This window comes from Ovis canadensis, chromosome 14, assembly GCF_042477335.2.
Source record: "Ovis canadensis isolate MfBH-ARS-UI-01 breed Bighorn chromosome 14, ARS-UI_OviCan_v2, whole genome shotgun sequence".
Classification (NCBI taxonomy): domain Eukaryota; kingdom Metazoa; phylum Chordata; class Mammalia; order Artiodactyla; family Bovidae; genus Ovis; species Ovis canadensis.
This window is the reverse complement of record NC_091258.1, coordinates 63,745,301-63,764,173: the sequence shown is the minus strand read 5'-3', so window position 1 is coordinate 63,764,173 and position 18,873 is coordinate 63,745,301. Positions and strand designations below refer to the sequence as shown.

The 18,873-nt window shown below is 45.4% G+C and overlaps 1 long non-coding RNA gene across 1 annotated transcript in view; it reads left to right on the top strand.

Moving 5' to 3' along the window:
- Positions 1–18,873, top strand: part of LOC138418941 (uncharacterized) — a 67,962-nt gene that overhangs the window by 28,322 nt on the left and 20,767 nt on the right. Inside the window, exon 2 of the long non-coding RNA XR_011248798.1 lies at positions 622–673. This is a non-coding gene — a long non-coding RNA (uncharacterized lncRNA). The remainder of the gene's footprint in view (positions 1–621; positions 674–18,873) is intronic.

Here is an 18,873-nt window from a genome sequence, read left to right as displayed (position 1 = left end):
AATTTTAGTTTGCATATGATTTTTTATTTTTATTTTTTAAATATAAAAAATGTGATAGCCGCACTATGTGAACATTTTCCTTTTTATTCACTTTGTAAGCTTGTTCCTGTGCTGTCTTACAACGTTGATCACAGACTTTCTAAAATAAAAAATTTCTTTTCATTTGGCTTCACTGGTTGGTCTTCGTTTCAGCATGGTGGGATCTTTGATCTTCGTTGTGGCACGTGGGATCTTTTTTTATTTACCAACTTTTAGTTGTGGGGTCTAGTTCTCTGACCAGGGATGGAATCCCAGCCCTCTGCATTGGGATTGTGGAGTGTTAGCCACTGGACCACCAGGGAAGTCCCCAAAACAAACATTTTAAATGACTACATAACACTCGCAAGTACATGCGCTTCAGATTACCCAGTTGCTCTCTCACTGCTGAATATTTAGATTGTTTTATCTTTAGATATTGATAAATTTCTTTGTAACTGTTTTCCGCATGTTGGATTTCTGTCTTAGGGAACACAAGTGGAATTACTGGGTCCAAAGTTAAGAACAGTTTTATTTTTCTAGATATCTTTACCAAGTTGCTTTTAAAAAAGTTATATTAACTAAACCACTGTCTCTTCTTTTCAGGTGAGGAAACTGAGACCTTGAGAGAGCAAATGAAATGCCCAAGTTCATAAAGGTAATGGTGACTCATCTGGTGCTAAAACCTAGATCCAAGGCTCTTAGTCTGTTGTTCTTTCTGCAGCCCTGTATGACCCTAATTTCATGGTATAACTGAAAATGACACTGTTAGTACATTATTACACCACCTTAATTTTTGCTATAGCTTAGACCACCTCTACTATTATTTATTTCATATTAATACTTTTTTCTTTAAATAAATTTAATTTACATCACATCTTCATTCTATGCAATATTTTCTATGAGATTCTGGGTTTGATACATGCTTAGATCTTTTTCTCAGATGTATTAAAAATAAACATATCACTATTAAAGTAGAAGTTTATTTATGTTTTACCTAAAATCAGTTTTGGAAAATATTGATATGGTGGAATAAGCATGGACCTTGTATCCAGACATTCCTGAGGTCAACTGCTTGCTCTGTCAGTTAGCTATGTGGTCTTGGAGAAGTCACTTAGCTTCTTTGATCATTGATTCTATGGTTTGTAGAGTGTCTATCAGTATCCACCTTGCAGTGATGTTAGGAATAAAGAAGCTACTGTGGGCCCAGTGCCCAAGTAGATGTTGAATACACTGTGGTTATTATAGTGGGCATTATTGCAGACTTCCAGTCATTTCCCAAAAGGAGTGTCTATACTGGCTTATTCCTGCTAACTTGTATGTATAAAGAAGTTGCTTCCACATGTTAGGTTTTGCAGTAGATCTGTTATTACTTTTACCTCTCTATCCTCTACTTATTAGCATTGTGATTTTGGACAAGTTTGCTTAACTTTTCTGTGATCTATTTACATAATTTGTAAAACCAGGCTAAAAAAGTACATTGGTGTGTGTATGCACACATCTGTCCACCAGAGGGCCTAGACCTAAGAGCCCTAGTGCATGTGCTCAGGCATGTCTTGACTGCAATCCCATAGACTGTAGCCTGCCAGGCTCCTCTGTCCAGGAGACTTCCCAGGCAAGAATACTGGAGTGGGTTGCTATTTCCTTCTCCAGAAGATCTTTGTGACCTAGTGATCGAACCCACGTCTCCTGCATTGGCAGATTCTTTACCATCTGAACTACCAGGGAAGTCAATAGCTCTGGTCAGTTCAGTCGCTCAGTCGTGTCCGAGTCTTTGCGACCCCATGAATTGCAGCACACCAGGCCTCCCTGTCCATCACCAACTCCCGGAGTTCACCCAAGCTCACGTGCATCGAGTTGGTGATGCCATCCAGCAATCTCATCCTCTGTTGTCCCCTTCTCCTCCTGCCCCCAGTCCCTCCCAGCATCAGAGTCTTTTCCAGTGAGTCAGTTCTTCACATGAGGTGGCCAAAGTATTGGAATTTCAGCTTTAGCATCAGTCCTTCCAAAGAACACCCAGGGCTGATCTTCAGAATAGACTGGTTGGACCTCCTTGCAGTCCAAGGGACTCTCAAGAGTCTTCTCCAACACCACAGTTCAAAAGCATCAATTCTTCGGCCCTCAGCTTTCTTCACAGTCCGACTTTCACATCCATACATGACCACTGGAAAAACCATAGCCTTGGCTAGGCGGACCTTTGTTGGCAAAGTAATGTCTCTGCTTTTCAATATGCTGTCTAGGTTGGTCATAACTTTCCTTCCAAGGAGTAAGCATCTTTTAATTTCATGACTGCAGTCACCATCTGCAGTGATTTTGGAGCCCCCCAAAATAAAGTCTGACACTATTTCCACATGTTTAGCCCTGGTAGCCATGGGCAATACCTAGTGCCCAAGATTTGTGAATATCATTCTCCCGTGAAAGGAACCACGGCTCTGTGGAGAAATGGCTGACTCCAGGGCTGCAGAAGGGAAGTACAAGATGACACTGGAACATCTTGAGGTGTTACCGAAAGATGTGGGGTCCAGCTGCTTGCCGCTCAAAAGGCCAATAAACAGGCCAGGTTGGTGGAAAGGAAAATTTGCTTTATTTCAGATGCTGGCAACTAAGGCGGAGGGTGGCAGACATCTGTCCAAAGGCTGACTCCCCACCCCCCGTCCTGGGAACCAGTGGGACAAGAAGTTTTATAGACAGAAAGTGGGGGGTACTACATGTAGAAAGAGCACAGTCATCTCTGACAGTCATCTTCAAACTGGTCATCAGTGGTCTGACCAGCATCATCTTGGTTGTTATAGGTATGGTTAATCTTCAGTTCCAGGGTTGGTTGGTTCCCATTTCTTTGAGGCCAGTTCTCAGAGTCGTGGCAGCTCATGTCATAGACCGGTCATCATGCCGTGAACTTCTCCACCTGATGTTCTGCTGTCTATAAGACAGCTCACAGGATATGGCGCAGGATATTATCTATAGCCCTTGAGAAAGAACTGAAGGTCCTAGACTCTGCTTAATGACTACATTATTATTATTTAGTCTCCTTTGACTGTTTTCCTTTGTTTCCACATTTCTCACTTCTCTAATTAAACCTATTCTTTGACTAAAGTTTTCCACAGACAAAAGACAGGCAGAGGACACGGTGGGTGGTGGGGGGCAAGGACCATAGCGTCCTGCTCCATTTCAGTGTGAGAAAGTCAGGAACTGCTAAAGAAATGATATGTCCCGAAAGACCCCGAAGCCACCTGGATGGGGCTCAGTGGCCAGCTCTGGGACAATAGGAGCAATGTTGTATATAAGGATGGTAATGGATTATAATCCACAAATACCCCTGAGTCTTTACTTATATAAGTACATAATTTAATACCTAAATAAATGGGAGAGAAGCAATAGCTCTCTCTCTCTTTTGTATTCAACTCATGGTTTTAAAGCAACGATTTTTGAAAAGACCATAACGTAAGGGGTTGCCTACTATATCACTGACTACACATTATTTCCTCCAGGATGTAGAGACACTGGATAAAGAGATGCTGTGAAGGGATATGTGGTGCAGGAACAGCTCTTCCTCACAGGGGAATGTTAATTGATAAACATAGAAGGAATGATGGAAACGGAAAGTCGCTGATTTGCTAAAACCCGAGTAATACCTGTTGTAGGCAAGAATCACCCATGGATTTTAAAAATTAATGGGCATAAGTATGACGAGAAGAAACAGGTTATTTGGACAGTCTCAAACTATCTCTCCACAGGATACTTATTAACCATAGTGAGAAACACTGCCTTTATGGACACCACCTCAACCAGGCTCAGACTCAGCATCCCCATCACGAGAGGCATTGTTACCCTGGGCCTTCTGACGTGCTGCGCCAAGAAGGCAAGCATCCTTTCTGCGGTGTCAGTGCCCAACACGCATACTCTGAACATAGTCACGACAAAACGTCACATAAGCCCAAGTGGAGGCACATTCTACAAAATAACTGACAGTACTCTTCCAAAGTGTCAAGGTCTTGAAAGATAAGGGAGCCTGAGAAAGTGCCTTAGACAGGAGGAGACCAGGAGAGATGACAACTTTCTTCACTGTGGGATCCAGGATTGGATTCTGAGCAGGAAAGGGACATCAGTGGATGATTAGCAAATTCTGAAAATGCGTCCGTTAGCTGATAGCATGTGTCACTGCTAATTTTCCAGTTTCCATAACTGTATTACGGTTATGTGTGGCGTTATTTGAAAACAACTGTGTAGAGTTTGGATCTATTGGAACTCTGATCGTTTTTACAACATTTTTTTTTAAGTTTGAAAAGTGAAAAGATAAAAATAAAGAAGTACACTAGATATCTGTGTGGACACAATGAGTTAATATGTGTAAAGTGCTTAGGAGAAGCCTGCCACAAAGATTAACACATGGAAGCTACTATTATATGTAACACTACAATTAATAAGTAACCTTACAAAGAATTATTCTATTATTATAAGTGATAATAACTGTCGTCACGTCTCAGCTATTTCTTTTTTCCCCTCTTCCCTGGGAAAAGCATATTAAGCGTGTATGTGGTTATTTTGGGGCTTCCCTGGTGGCGCAGCAGTAAAGACTCTGCCAGCAATGCAGGAGGTGCAGATGACAAGGATTTGATCCTGGTTCAGGATGATCCCCTGGAGGAATGCATGGCTACCCACTCTAGTATTCTTGCCTGGAGAATTCGATGGACAGAGGAGCCTGGTGGGCTACAGTCCAGAGCGTCACAAAGAGTCGGTCATGACTGAAAGGACTTGACACACGTATGCACGTGGTTACTTTAAGAGATAAAGCAAGATAAGATTTTATTCGGAGTATTTCTGAGCAGGAATATTGTGTACTGTTATTTCTTCTTGCCAGACTTGGTCCAGCATTGCAAACTACCCTTGTCTGAGAAACCAGTGAGCCCAGCCGCCAACCCCGGTTTCCTGTGGTTTATAATTGCGCCACCTGGTGGCTCAGTGTTGTTGTTCAGTCGATCAGTCCTATCCGACTCTTTGAGACCCCATGGACTGCAGCTCGCCAGGTTTCCCTGTCCTTCGCCATCTGGAGTTTGCTCAAACTCATGTTCACTGAGTCGGTGATGCCATCCAACCATCTCTTCCTCTGTCGTCCCCTTCTCCTGCCTTCAATCTTTTCTAGCATCAGGGTCTTTTCCAATGAACTGGCTCTTCTCAGATTGCCAAAGTATTGGAGCTTCAGCATCAGCCCTTCCAGTGAATATTCAGGGTTGATTTCCTTTAGGATTGACTGGTTTGGACTGCAAGGACTCGGGGTGGCTCAGTGAGCTTTCCCCAACTCGTCGTTCTTGTGTCTTAGTGGCTGCTTTACTCAAGTCGCAAAGTCATACAGGACTGAGTGACTAACACTTTTCTCAGTTTTGCTGAACCCTTAGTAAGTTCACATTATTGAGTGTTTACTTCTCACAACAGTTGTATAAGCCAAGTGCTATTTTATTCATTTTAAGATGCTAAAACTGAGGCTTAAAAATGTTAAGCATCCAGACTTCCCTGGTGGTCCACTGGTTAAGAATCCGCCTGCCAGTGCAGGGGATACTGGTTTGATCGCTGGTCAGGGAAGACCATGCCACGAAGCAGCTAAGCCCGTGAGCCACAACTGCGGAGCCCACGCGCCCTAGAGCCCCTGCTCTGCAACAAGAGAAGCCACCATGATGAGAAGCGCACGCACCGCAACCAGAGAGTAGCCCCCCCTCCTGGCAATAAGAGAAAGCCCACGCGTAGCAACGAAGACCCAGTGCAGTCAAAAATAAATGACATAAATCATAAATAATTTTAAAATGTTAAGCATTTTGTCCAGGGTTGCAAGGTAAGTGATGGAGCCAGGAACTGGATCGTGGTGCCCCTGAATTCAAGCCTGAGTCTGAAGGTCCAGGTGAGTCTAAACGTGTCGCCGTGTTTGAGAATTATTGGTAGAGAGCAGTGGCTCCACTGGGGACTGGATCCCCCTGCAGGGAACATTTGGCCTTGTCTGGAGATATTTTTGGCTGTATTAACTGGGGGGTGGGCAGGGAGAGGCTGCTAATTGGCTTCTAGAGGGTAGAGGCCACTCAGATGTTGCTAAAAACATGTTACCAGACCACCCCACCACCTGACAACTGAGAATTATTAAGCTCTAATGTCAGCAGAGCTGCTATGAAACCAGGGTGTCCAGTCTCCTGAAAGTGAAAGTGTTAGTCGCTCAACGGTGTTTGACTCTTGCGACCCCATGGACTGTAGCCCACCAGGATTCTCTGTCCATGGGATTTCCCAGGCAAGAATACTGGAGTGGGTTACTATTGTGTTCTCCAGGGGATCTTCCTGACAGAGGGATCGAACCCAGGTGTCCCGCATTGGAAGCAGATTCTTTACTGTCTGAGCCACCAAAGTCTTGTAAAGAGAGGCCAGTCTCCTAAGAGCAAAATTTTGAACTTAGAAACCTGAGGATTTATTCTTCCACTTAGATATATTTACCTAGCACCTTGCTGGGTCATGGGAGTGATGTGGAAACAAGACACCAGGCTGTGCCAGTGGCGAGGTTATAGCACAGAAGGGAGCAGTTGGGTAGGAGACACACCGACACTCAACTCAAGGTGGAACGTGGACCGTGCAGAGAGTCCAGTTGGGGCCGAGCTTGTGCAGGGGGAGAGGGCTCACGTCTGCCTCTGGGTTGCATCAGGGCCGCTGTGGGAGCAGAACCGAGCTGGTAGGAAGACACAAGAGCAGCTGGGGAGCAGCCGAGGTTCTGAGATTCTGGCTGAGAGGAACACAGGCCCTTGTTAGCGTGGGGTGTGGGAGGGGGATGGCCGGGAAAGGCGGCTGTGACTGGAGCTTGGAGTCCAGGCTGAGGTCTCCAGCCTGGGGGCCCATCACAGCAGTGGAAAAGGCTTCCCTCCCAGAATGCTGGTCTAGGGCCTCCCCCGATGGGCCATGGGGCCCAGCAGCTTCCGCAGAACTCTATAAGAGAGAAGATGCTGGAAATGGGTGCAGTAGGGTAGACTCCTGATTTTAGGACCCACTCGATGCTGAGTATGTAACAAAGCTGCTTCACTTCAAAGTAGCGCTTGGGGAGATGGTCACTTAGAGTGGGAACATAGGTGGGGAGGGGGTCCCTTCTGCACAGTTGTTCTGCTAAGGGCTGGGCCACTCCGGCTGTAGGGAACAGTGGGGTGAATTTGGAGCTCCTAACCCACGATCTGCTTCCTAAAGGTGAGCTGTTCAAAGAGGGTTTGGTGTGGTCACAGCTTCGAACACAGGTACTACCTGGTGATGTGATTTTTTGGTTTATCACCTTACCATGAAATAGCATTAAGAATTGTTGGGGCACGTCTATTGTACTAGGAAGAATATAATCGAGGTTGACTGACTGATTGGACACACACTTGCCTTCAACACCCTCTCTGCATGGCCTCCAGGCCCAGTCCCCAGGACAGTCAATACCCCCGAACAGGGACTGGGGGAGAGGTAAGGTCCTCTCCCGCCAGCTACCCTTGCAGACACTCCATACACACGGGCTCCTTTAACTTCACGACACTCTTAGGGTTTACATTCAGTTCATTCATTTTTGTAAACAAAGAAACAGGCGTCCAGACAGGCTAACTCACCGCTAATCCCCGTAGCTTTGCAGGGGCTACATTTTACCGCGTGTGCGGTCATGCTCTTTCCTGTTTCGCCACGTTTCTCCCCCCTTTCTATCTTTCATAGAAAGTGGACTTTTTTTTTTTTTTTAACCTGTGTGTGAGCTGCTGGAGCGGAGAAGGCAATGGCACCCCACTCCAGTACTCTTGCCTGGAAAATACCATGGACAGAGGAGCCTGGTAGGCTGCAGTCCATGAGGTCGCTGAGAGTTGGACACGACTGGGTGACTTCACTTTGACTTTTCATTTTCATGCATTGGAGAAGGAAATGGCAACCCACTCCAGTATTCTTGCCTGGAGAATCACAGGGACAGGGGAACCTGGTGGGCTGTTGTCTGTGAGGTCGCACAGAGTTGGACACGACTGAAGCAACTTAGCAGCAGCAGCAGAGCTGCTTGAGACTGTGGACATCAGCATTAGTGGCAACAACAGGAGGAGGGAAGAGATTAGAACCTTCATTTCACCTGTCAGTGCTGCTGCGCGTCATTTGAAGAGTGTGTGTCAGGTTACCAGTGAGAGGGTGTCCACCTCTCTTGGCCGTTCAGGCCGTGCGTGGTATGTGGCTGGGGGAGTGGGGTTGGGTCTGGGCTTTATTCCCAGGCCAGCATTTCCACTAAAGGGCTGGAAGGGCCGAGTGGTGCTGGCCTTGTTAGCTAACAGGTTGGACCTTGTGTTTTATGGGAATCCGGGAGGCGAAACTGGCCAAACAAAAGAATGAAGCCTTCCTAGGAACACAAGAGGGTGACTGGTAACCTGGCCGCTGTACTCGTCCCCTCCCTCCCACCCCCCCAACCCTGCAACGTGCTGGGATTTCTTCTGGCTTGCCTGAATTTCCTTATACGTTTGAGTGATGTTTTCTAGCTCAGTGTCTGGCAGGAAAAGTGAGGGAGGCCTAAGGGTTGGCAAAGAGGGTGACACGGCCTGTCTCGCCTCTGTCCTCCCTGCACCCAGCCTCAGCACAGTTCCAGACATCGTGGTGTCTCTACTGTGGACAGCGTCCTCCAAGTCTGTGGCCGCATAAGGAGGGAAGCAGCGAGGATGGAGGAGAGGCTGGTATGGGAGCCAGGTCTCCTTCACTGCAGGCGAATTCTTTACCTTCTGGGCCACCAGGGAAGCCCCAGAGAAACTATGCTGTGCTGTGCTTAGTTGCTCAGTTGTGTCCGATTTTTTGTGACCCCATGGACTGTGGCCCACCAGGCTCCTCTGTCCATGGGATTCTCCAAGCAAGAATGCTGGAGTGGGTTGCCATGCCCTCCTCCAGGGGATCTCCTGACCCAGGGATGCGACCCAGGTCTCCTGCGTTGCAGGCAGCTTCTTTACCGTCTGAGCCGCCAGTGGCGCCCCAAAGAAACTATATAGGATGAAAAACTGTGCATGTGCAGTTGGGGCAAATTCTGGACAAAAGATATGAAGAGACTAAAAAACCCAACTGCTGTTTTTGAAGACACTGGAGCTTAAACGGTACTGTGAATACCCCCCTGCACACGATACCGCCTAAAAGGTGGGCAAACCACTTCAGCCATCCCTCAGGCTGGACCCCTGGACATGCCTCTAACTTCACCTCATATAAGAAACCAGCTCACCCACCTCAGGCAGTGAGCAAGCAAGGGAACCTGTTGTTTGTTCTTGCTCCCTGCTGCTATAGCAAGGGTCCCGATAAAACCTTGCCTGAGTTTCTTGTCTGGCCTCTGCTCAATTTCCATTGATTAAGGAGGCCAAGAATCCTGGTTGGTAACAATACTACTTGGAACAAACACCAAGGGTGCGGAACATCAACACTAGCTAACCCTGACTACCGAGGACTCGATGGGAAACTAAATAAAGCACCCCCTCAGGCTCCACATGTGTGCGTGACCTTCTATCAAAAAGTGTTTTACTGGTAATGGACTGCACCCTCAGATGCTTTCTAACATAGCAGGCCTAGATAAAGGCTTACAAAAATATCATTCAACTCAAGAAACATTTGCAGAGTATCCACAAAGTGCCAGGCCCTGCATAAATTCAGGAACATAAAAATGAGCAATTCATGGCCCTACCACAGGAATCCCTACCCAGTTAGCTCCATGCTCCTTCTCCGCCCTGCCCTCCATCAACACAAATCCTACCCCACCCTCCAGACCCAGCCCAAGTTCCCCTGAGTCCAGAGTCCCTTAAGCTACTCAGTCCACAGTGAATTGGTACCATCGCTGAAATTTGATTGCATGCTGTTTTATGGTGTGTGTCATCTTTCTGGTTAGACTTGAGCTTCCTGAAGACAGAGACCATTGTCAGAATTTCCCAGGGGGAGATACATCAGTGGTTTACATCAGACCAGACTCAGACTAAGTCTTCGACTCAAGCGTTCAACCTGAGGACAATCTCCACTGTGTAGCACAGTGCCTGCCACCTACAGATGCTTTATGAACTTTGTAGCAAAGGCTACAATCAACTCTCCAACATGTTCATAGGCAGGAATAATCTGAAATTGAGAGGGTAAGGATGATTAAACAAAAACCATGCCTGGCCTCTTCCCTCCTCACACCAACTTTATTCACTCCTGCCTGGAGGAACAGGGAGGACTTCCTTGTTAACCTTCCCCTCAGCTCCACAGATGTCACCCAGCCCTTAAAGCCTGGCCTCTCCTCTGTCCTCGAGCCCATTTCCTTAAGTCTCTGGAATGAGTTATGTTTATTAAGTGCAGATGTTTGGGGGCAAGAAGAGCCAGCCCTCCCAGCTCCTTTCTTGTTGAGGTAATATGAAGTGCATTTACAAGTTTTGGCCGCACGGTGGCAGCACTGCCTAAGTGCTGCTTTTTCCCCTGGTTTCTACCCAGAATCCATCAAGTCCAAGTCTGAGATGAAGTTAGGGTTAGGGAAAGGGCACAAGTGACGTGAACTAGATAAGCTTTTTTTTTTTTTTTTCCCTGTGAGGAATGATAGAGTTGAGGTGAATCTCAAACCCATTGCATTTGAGAAGTGGCAGACACTTTAGAGAAGTGTCTCAAATTTTAATGTGCTAACAAATCTCCTAAGTAGCTTTTTCAAATACAAATCTGATTCTTCTGGTGGGCCCTGAGGTTCTGCATTTTTAATATGCTTTTGAATAATGCTGTTGCTGCTGATTAGTGGACCACACTCTGAATGCCAAAGCACTGATGCTTTCAAATTGTGGTGCTGGAGAAGACTCTTTAGAGCCCCTGAGCAAGGAGATCAAACCAATCAATCCTAAGGGAAATCAACCCTGAATACTCATTGGAAGGACTGAAGCTGAAGCTCCAATAGTTTGGCCTCTGATGCAAACAGCTGACTCACTGGAAAATACCCTGATGCTGGGAAAGATTGAAGGCAAAAGGAGAAGATGGTGGCAGAGAATGAGATGACGGGAAAACATCACCGATTCAGTGAACTTGGAAGAGCTCTGGGAGATGGTGAGGGACAGGGAGGCCAAGCGTGCTGCAGAGATGGACACAACTTAGTGACTGAACAACTGAATAGCAAAGCCCTAGAGGTCATTTAGGTTAGTTCCCCCCTTCCCCTGATTTATGGATGAAAAGAGATTAGTGTCTGGAGAGAGAAGATTTCTCGCCCGATGTGGCAGTGACTGCAGCACTTAGCTTTCTACATCTCAGCCCAAGCTTCTCACTCTTAGTGCACTTCTTGCTCCACGATACTGTGTGGCCCCGTTTGCTATCACCATCTGATTTCGTGTTAGATGGAGGCATCACTTCTGTTACTCCCTTATTCAAACCCTTCAGTGATTCTTCTGCAACTACCAGATCAAGCTCAAATGTCTGTCTCATTTTCATGGCTGTATAACATGTCCTGTTACCAAAAGATGGGGTCTGGCTGCTTGCTGCTTGAAAGCCGATAAATGGGCCAGATTGGTGGAAAGGAAAGTTTCAAATGTGTGCAACTAGGGTAGGGGGCAGACATCTGTCTAAAGGCCGACTCCCTCCCTGACAATCAGGGGGCAAGAGGTTTTATAGGCGGAGGGGGCTGCATGCAGAAACAGCACAGTCAGCTCTGGCAGTCATCTTGAAATTGGTCATCGGTGGTCTGACCAGCATCATCTTGGTTGTTCTAGGGACAGTTCAACTTTAGTTCCAGGGTCAGTTTGTTTCCATTTCTTTGAGGCTAGTTCTCGCAATTGTGGCAGCTTATGTTGTGGGTCCAGTCTGATCATCATGCAGTTAGCTTCTCCACCTGCCTATTAGACAGGTGCCTATAAGACAGCTCACAGGATATGGCTCAGAATATTGTCTATAGCTCTTGAAAAGGAATAAAGGTCCTTGACTCTGGTTAATGGAGTACATTGTTATTATTTGGTCTCCTTGGACTGTTTTCCTTTTTCTCTGCATTTTCTCATTTCTCTGATTAAACTTATGCATTGGCTAAAGTTTTTCCACAGACGAAAGGCAGGCAGAGAACATTGTGGGGCAAGAATTGTAGCGTTTTGCTCTGTTTCAGTCCCACTCTTGCAAACTTACATAAATTTCTTGTTTCTTAACCCTATCTTTGCTCTGTGGCTACCCCTGTTCCTTCCTGTTCCCTAAATATACTGTGTTCAGTATATTTCAGTCCTCTCTCAGTGGTAGTGGTATTGCCATGGGCTTGGAGTTAGATCTGCACTGCAGCCCGCCAAGCTCCTCTGTCCATGGGATTTCCCAGGCAAGAATACTGGAGTGGGTTGCTGTGCCCTCTCACAGGGGATCTTCCTGACCCAGGGATTAAACCCACGTCTCTTATGACTCCTGCATTGGCAGGCAGGCTCTTTACCGCTAGTGTCCCCTGAGAATCCCTGGAGTTAGGTGTCCCTGCTTTCCAATTCCAGATCCACCAATGACCTGGGCAAGTTACTTCACCTTTCTGAGGGTCAGCATCCTCCTCTGAAATAACCCCATACAGTGACTGAGTAAAGAAAAATAACACATGCAAACCCACTCTCATTTTTGAAATCCTTTTTAAAACTTGTGTCCACCGTGGTACCTGATGCTTGGTTCTCTGTGTTTGTATTTCTCTTTGTCTCTATTTCCCTAAGACCTAACCAGTCAAAGGTGTGTCTCTTTTGTTAGACCTTCCCCAGCCATTTTTGACCTAGTTGATCCCATGCTTCTATAACTTATTTCCGTTAACATTTTATTATTTGTCAGTCCTTTCAGTGAGACACCACAGAGAGGCTTCAGGGGTAACTGGCTGTGTATCTGAGGGATAATGAAATTAATTCTTGTTTTGGTATTCCCTGAGTTTTAAAGTACTTCCTGCCTTTTCTATTGTCACTTATTCCTTAGCATAGGTTCCTCCTGCACCAGCAGCACCAGACCTAGTAGTTTTGTTTTTTTTTTCACTACATGTGATTTTACTTCTATGTTTTTGGGTGTGAGGAGTCTTTGTCGCAGTGCAGACTTTTCTCTTCTTGGGGAGAGTAGGGGCTGCTCTCTAATTGTGGTACAAGGGCTTCTCATTGCTGTGACTTCTCTTGTAGAGCACAGGATCTAGGCACGTGGGCTACAGTAGTTGTGATTCCCGGGCTCTAGAGCGCAGGCTCAGTAGTTGTGGCACCTGGGCTTGCTTGCCCTGGGGCATGTGGCATCTTCTCGGATCAAGGAACTAACCCATATCTCCCACACTGGCAGGCAGATTCTTTACCACTGAGCCACCAGGGAAGCCCAGACCTGGTAATTTTCGAACACTTTAGGGATAGTTCTTATCAGGCACCTTCTAGATTCTCCATTTTTGGTAAACTGGTGTTCCCCTTCGTGTTCCCCATTATGAAATGGCCCCTCCAAGGAAGTGGTTGATGAAATCTCTTTCTAGAAACACCAGTAACGATAAAGAAGTTGAGCAGAGAATCATTGCTTCAACAATCCAGTGGCAAGAGATGTGTACACTTTCCTATTTCATGAAATTTATAGCAAGGTCCTCACTCTCTTGTTTCAGAAGAAACTAAGGACAAAACACCAGGTGGGGAGGGCCAAGGCCATTTAAGGGAGATCATGTACCTCTGACCTAGATTCTCTGAATTGTTCATTTGACTGTACCCAAAAGTGGTCATCTTTGCATGTGTGGTCATATATTCATATCCCATGATCCATAATTTCCTCCCTCAGTGGCACTTAGGAGCTTGCATCAGGCTCATGACCATATAATTATATGGTGTGTTCTTTCACTGTAGCAAAGGTTTCTTTGAAGTTTGGAGAGAAAATAGACCGGGAAGACCACTTTCCTTAGCATCCTGCCTTCTCTTTGATTGGACAACAGTCTACTCACCCATCGCTTTCTCAATCAGGGGATTTTTTTTCTTCGGCCTTTCCTTTCCCCTACCATGGGTTTGTGCCAAAGTCCAGATATGTTTATCTGTGCCTGGAACTGGCTGTTCTTTTAAAAAGAGAAGCCCAGGAAATCGCTTCCTTGCTCATTTCCAGAATGCTAATTTTCTCATCTCAGCTGGTGGTTTCTGACCCTGGCTGCTAGTTTGAATCACCCACAGGACACCTAAAGCTAGCAGTGCCTGTATCTTATTCCCAGAGAGGCTTTTTTGACTGATTTGTGGTGTGGCCCCAGCCTTGGTAGTTTAAAAAAGCTTCCAAGCAAAATAGTGGTCATTTCAGAGCAAAGGAACGTTGAAAGTTAACATCACCAGTGATGAGACATTGATATTATGGACCCAGAATGACAAACTGAGAAGGCATAGTGTTGCTTCTGTGGTATTCTTGCCAAAATTGCATAACCCAAGTCTAATCATGAAAAAATGTTAAATGATCTCAAACTGAGGGTCATTCTGCAAAATAACTGGCTAATACTGTTAAAAATGTGCAAGCCAAACCTATTTGCAGGGAAGTAATAGAGATGCATACCTGAATGGTCTAGTGTTTTCCCTACTTTCTTCAATTTAAGTCTGAATTTGGCAATAATGAGTTCATGATCTGAGCCACAGTCAGCTCCTGGTCTTGTTTTTGCTGACTGTATAGAGCTTCTCCATCTTTGGCTGCAAAGAATATAATCAATCTGATTTCGGTGTTGACCATCTGGTGATGTCCATGTGTAGAGTCTTCTCTTGTGTTGTTGGAAGAGGGTGTTTGCTATGACCAGTGCATTCTCTGGGCAAAACTCTATTAGTCTTTGCCCTGCTTCATTCCGCATTCCAAGGCCAAATTTACCTGTTACTCCAGGTGTTTCTTGACTTCCTACTTTTGCATTCCAGTCCCCTATAATGAAAAGGACATCTTTTTTGGGTGTTAGTTCTAAAAGGTCTTGTAGGTCTTCATAGAACTGTTCAACTTCAGCTTCTTCAGCGTTACTGGTTGGGGCATAGACTTGGATCACTGTGATATTGAATGGTTTGCCTTGGAAACAAACAGAGATCATTCTGTCATTTTTGAGATTGCATCCAAGTACTGCATTTTGGACTCTTTTGTTGACCATGATGGCTACTCCATTTCTTCTAAGGAATTCCTGCCCACAGTAGTAGATACAATGGTCATCTGAGTTAAATTCACCCATTCCAGTCTATTTTAGTTTGCTGATTCTTAGAATGTCGACGTTCACTCTTGCCATCTCCTGTATGACCACTTCCAACTTGCCTTGATTCATGGACCTGACATTCCAGGTTCCTATGCAACATTGCTCTTTACAGCATCAGACCTTGCTTCTATCACCAGTCACATCCACAACTGGGTATTGTTTTTGCTTTGGCTCCATCCCTTCATTCTTTCTGGAGTTATTTCTCCACTGATCTCCAGTAGCATATTGGGCACCTAATGACCTGGGGAGTTCCTCTTTTGGTATCCTATCATTTTGCCTTTTCATACTGTCCATGGGGTTCTTAAGGCAAGAATACTGAAGTGGTTTGCCATTCCCTTCTCCAGTGGACCACATTGTGTCAGACCTCTCCACCATGACCTGTCCGTCTTGGGTGGCCCCACATGGCAAGGCTTAGTTTCATTGAGTTAGACAAGGCTGTGGTCCATGTGATCAGATTGGCTAGTTTTCTGTGATTATGGTTTCAGTGTGTCTGCCCTCTGATGCCTCTCGCAACACCTACTGTCTCACTTGGGTTTCTCTTACCTTGGACGTGGGGTATCTCTTCGCAGCTGCTCCAGCAAAGCACAGCCGCTGCTCCTTACCTTGGACGAGGTTACCCCTCCTGACCTTGAACGTGGAGTAGCTCCTTTCAGCCCTCCTGCGCCCACGCAGCTGCCACTCCTTGGACATGGGGGTGCTCCTCTTGGCTGCTGCCTCTGACCTCGGGTGTGTGATAGCTCGTCTCTAGATCTGATAGACAGAGTACCTGATGAACTATGGATGGAAGTTCGTGGCATTGTACAGGAGACAGGGATCAAGACCATCCCCATGGAAAAGAAATGCAAAAAAGCAAAATGGCTGTCTGAGGAGGCCTTACAAATAGCTGTGAAAAGAAGAGAAGCAAAAAGCAAAGGAGAAAAGGAAAGATATTCCCATTTGAATGCAGAGTTTCAAAGAACAGCAAGGAGAGATAAGAAAGCCTTCCTCAGCAATCAGTGCAAAGAAATAGAGGAAAACACACAGAATGGGAAAGACTAGAGATCTCTTCAAGAAAATCAGAGATACCAAGGGAACATTTCACTCAAAGATGGGCTTGATAAAGGACAGAAATGGTACGGACCTAACAGAAGCAGAAGATATTAAGAAGAGGTGGCAAGAATACACAGAAGAACTGTACAAAAAAGGTCTTCATGACCCAGATAATCACGATGGTATGATCACTCACCTACAGCCAGACATCCTGGAATGTGAAGTCAAGTGGGCCTTAGGAAGCATCACTACAAACAAAGCTAGTGGAGGTGATGGAATTCCAGTTGAGCTATTTCAAATCCTGAAAGATCATGCTGTGAAAGTGCTGCACTCAATATGCCAGCAAATTTGGAAACCTCAGCAGTGGCCACAGGACTGGAAAAGGTCAGTTTTCATTCCAGTCGTAGAGAAAGGCAATGCCAAGGGATACTCAAACTACTGCACAATTGCACTCATCTCATATGCTAGTAAAGTAATGCTCAAAATTCTCCAAGCCAGGCTTTAGCAATACGTGAACCGTGTACTTCCAGATGTTCAAGCTGGTTTTAGAAAAGGCAGAGGAACCAGAGATCAAATGGCCAACATCTGCTGGATCATGGAAAAAGCAAGAGAGTTCCAGAAAAACATTGACTTCTGCTTTATGGACTATGCCAAAGCCTTTGACTGTGTGGATCACAATAAACTGTGGAAAATCCTGAAAGAGATGGAAATACCAGACCACCTGACCTGCCTCTTGAGAAATTTGTATGCAGACCAGGAAGCAACAGTTAGAACTGGACATGGAACAACAGACTGGTTCCAAATAGGAAAAGGAGTCCGTCAAGGCTGTTTATTGTCACCCTGCTTATTTAACTTCTATGCAGAGTACATCATGAGAAACCCTGGACTGGAAGAAACACAAGCTGGAATCAAGATTGCCGGGAGAAATATCAATAACCTCAGATATGCAGATGACACCACCCTTATGGCAGAAAGTGAAGAGGAACTAAAAAGCCTCTTGATGAAAGTGAAAGAGGAGAGTGAAAAAGTTGGCTTAAAGCTCCACATTCAGAAAATGAAGATCATGGCATCTGGTCCCATCACTTCATGGGAAATAGATGGGGAACAGTGGAAACTGCATCAGACTTTATTTTTGGGGGCTCCAAAATCACTGCAGATGGTGATTGCAGCCATGAAATTAAAAGATGCTTACTCCTTGGAAGGAAAGTTATGACCAACCTAGATAGCATATTGAAAAGCAGAGGCATTACTTTGCCAACAAAGGTCTGTCTAGTCAAGGCTATGGTTTTTCCATTAGTCATGTGTGGATGTGAGAGTTGGACTGTGAAGAAAGCTGAGTGCCAAAGAATTGATGCTTTCAAACTGTGGTGTTGGAGAAGACTCTTGAGAGTCCCTTGGACTGCAAGGAGATCCAACCAGTCCATCCTAAAGGAGGTCAGTCCTGGGTGTTCATTGGAAGGACTGATGCTAAAGCTGAAACTCCAGTACTTTGGCCACCTCATGTGAAGAGTTGACTCATTGGAAAAGACTCTGATGCTGGGAGGGATTGGGGGCAAGAAGAGAAGGGGACAACAGAAGATGAGATTGCTGGATGGCATCACCGACTCGATGGATGTGAGTCTGAGTGAACTCCGGGAGTTGGTGATGGACAGGGAGGCCTGGTGTGCTGCGATTCATGAGGTCACATGAAGAGTCGGACACGACTGAGCGACTGAACTGAACTGAGCTGAGCTGAATAGAGACGCAGACAAGGAGAACGGACCTGTGGACACACGGTGCGAAGGAGAGGGAGGGATGAGTTGAGAGAGCAGCATGGAAACACGTACATCACCACACGTTAAACAGCTAGTAGGAAGTTGCTGTATAACACGGGGAGCTCAACCTGGTGCTCTGTGACAACCTTGAGCGGGGGATGGAGTGGGATGTGGGAGAGAGGTTTAAGAGGGAGGAGACGCATGTATACTGATGGCTGATTCACCCACCTTGTTGTGTGACAGAAATCAATCCAACATTGTAAAACAATTCTCCTGCAATTAAAAAAAAAGGTGATGGTCAGGAAGGAATTCTGAGGAACTGGTCCAGATTAAAGGGGCAGAGGAGATAAGACAAATAAATATCATGTGGGATCCTAGATTGTATCCTAATTCAGAAAAAGGGCATTAGTGGCAAAGTCGATGATATTTGTATAAACTCTGTAGATTTGTTAATGGATTGTATCAACAATAATTTATTGATTTTGATCATCTCTGTGGTTTTACCTATCACATTGATATTTGGGGAAGTTGAGTGAAGGGTCTATGGGCACTCTGACTATTTTGAAACTTTTCTGAATGTCTAAAATTAGGTTAAAATGGAAAGTTAAGAAAATAGAAGTGCAATAAGAAAGCTTCCAGATAATTAATGAGTCACCAGAGTTGAGAATCACTTTCCTAAGTCATCTTGCCAAATACTGTCAGAATAATCTTACTGAAAATTCTTTTTGTTGTGTTTATGACTTTCAAAAGTTTTCAGTGACTCCTATGGTCTGTAGGAGGAAGTTCAAAAATTTTTTAAACTTTTTACTTTATATTGGAGTGTAGCAAATTAGTTACACTAATAGTGTAACTAATAGTTACAGGTGAACATAGTGAAGAGTTTCAGGTGAACATCCAAGGGGCTCAGCCATCCGTCTACATGTATCCATTCTCCCCCAAACGCCC